We start from the raw sequence: 1,397 nt of genomic DNA, 5'->3' as shown, positions 1-1,397 counted from the left end.
AAAGCAACATCTATGAGCATGGCCAGGCATTCCAAGCCTGCCCTTTAACTTCTGTAATTTATGCTGAATGTCCAGGGTACTTAAATAAAATTCATAATAATTACTCCAGTGTACTTTGGAATTTCCAGATCAGAATACCTATGGTATGCTTCACAGATTCTAAGAAAACAGAGGGATTCTCATTAAGCTCCTTATTTTGTCCAGAGATTTTAATTTTGATTCCTTTGTTAAGACCAGCCAAAATGTATATCTTATAGTGCTCTAAATAAGCCCATCCCCCAGAGTCATTAGGATCCCAGCTAGGATATGCCCCAGGGAGAATGGCACTCAGGTCAGCACGTACAGAGCCCTCAGGAGCAACTCTCAAAAGTATTCTGCTTCCTGTTTCTTATTGTATCTGCCCCCTATGAGTTTTCTCATGTTTTCTAAAGCCAGAACAATGGGTAAAGGCTTTTCTACCTGGATGACATGCATAAGGTTTCTCTCCAGTGTGAGTTGTCCCATGTTGTCTCTGGTTAAAGCATGAGTGAGGGTTTTCCCACATAGATGACATTCCTAAGGTTTCTCTCCAGTGTGAGTTCTCTCATGGCTTCTCAAGTTAGAACTTTGAGTGAAGACTTTCCCACATACATGACATTCATGGGGTTTCTCTCCAGTGTGAATGTTCTCATGTTATCTAAGATTAGAAGAATGAGTGAAGGCTTTCCCACATAGATGACATGCATAAGTTTCTCTCCAGTGTGAACTCTCTCACGTACTCTAAGAGAAGACAAAACCTGAAGGCTCTCCCACATAGCTGGCATTCATATGTTTTCTCTCCTGTGTGAGTTCTTTCACGTTGTCTCAGTTGAGGCCCTTGGACTGAAGGCCCTACCACACAGAAGACTTTCACAGGGTTTCTCTCCAATGTGAGGGTTCTCATGGTGCATAAGTTTAGAAGAATGAGTGAAGACTATACCACATAGACGACATACACTAGGTTTCTCCCCAGTGAGAATTCTCTCATGTTCTCGAAGGCCAGCACTTTGAGTGAAGGCTTTCCCATGTAAATGGCAGATATATGTTTTCTTTCTAGTGTGAGTTCTCTCATGTTGTCTCAGTTCAGAATACTTAGTAAAGGCTTTCCCACTTAGATATTCATGGGGTTTCTCTCCAATGTGAGGTCCATTGTAATGTGTATGGCCAGAGTTTTGAACAAAGGGTTTCTCAACTAGATGACAATCATATGACTTACTTCTAGTGTGAAAATGCTTTTGTGGATTAAAAGATGATTGGTTATTGAGGACTTTTCCATATGGATTGCTGAAGTAGAGTTCCCTTCCCTTGTGAGTTAAAACAGGTTGAGTCACTCTGGGAATGAGTACAATCTTCTGGCAATTCACTACATATAATGCCAT

General features: G+C 41.1%; 1 pseudogene; it reads right to left on the bottom strand.

The window, feature by feature from the left end:
* Nucleotides 1-388: 388 nt before the first annotated feature.
* Nucleotides 389-1,397, bottom strand: LOC143652724 (uncharacterized; annotated as a pseudogene).

This window comes from Tamandua tetradactyla, chromosome 12 (assembly GCF_023851605.1).
Source record: "Tamandua tetradactyla isolate mTamTet1 chromosome 12, mTamTet1.pri, whole genome shotgun sequence".
Taxonomy (NCBI): Eukaryota; Metazoa; Chordata; class Mammalia; order Pilosa; family Myrmecophagidae; genus Tamandua; species Tamandua tetradactyla.
Note: the sequence above shows the minus strand (reverse complement) of the source record. Positions and strands in the feature narration are given on the sequence as shown.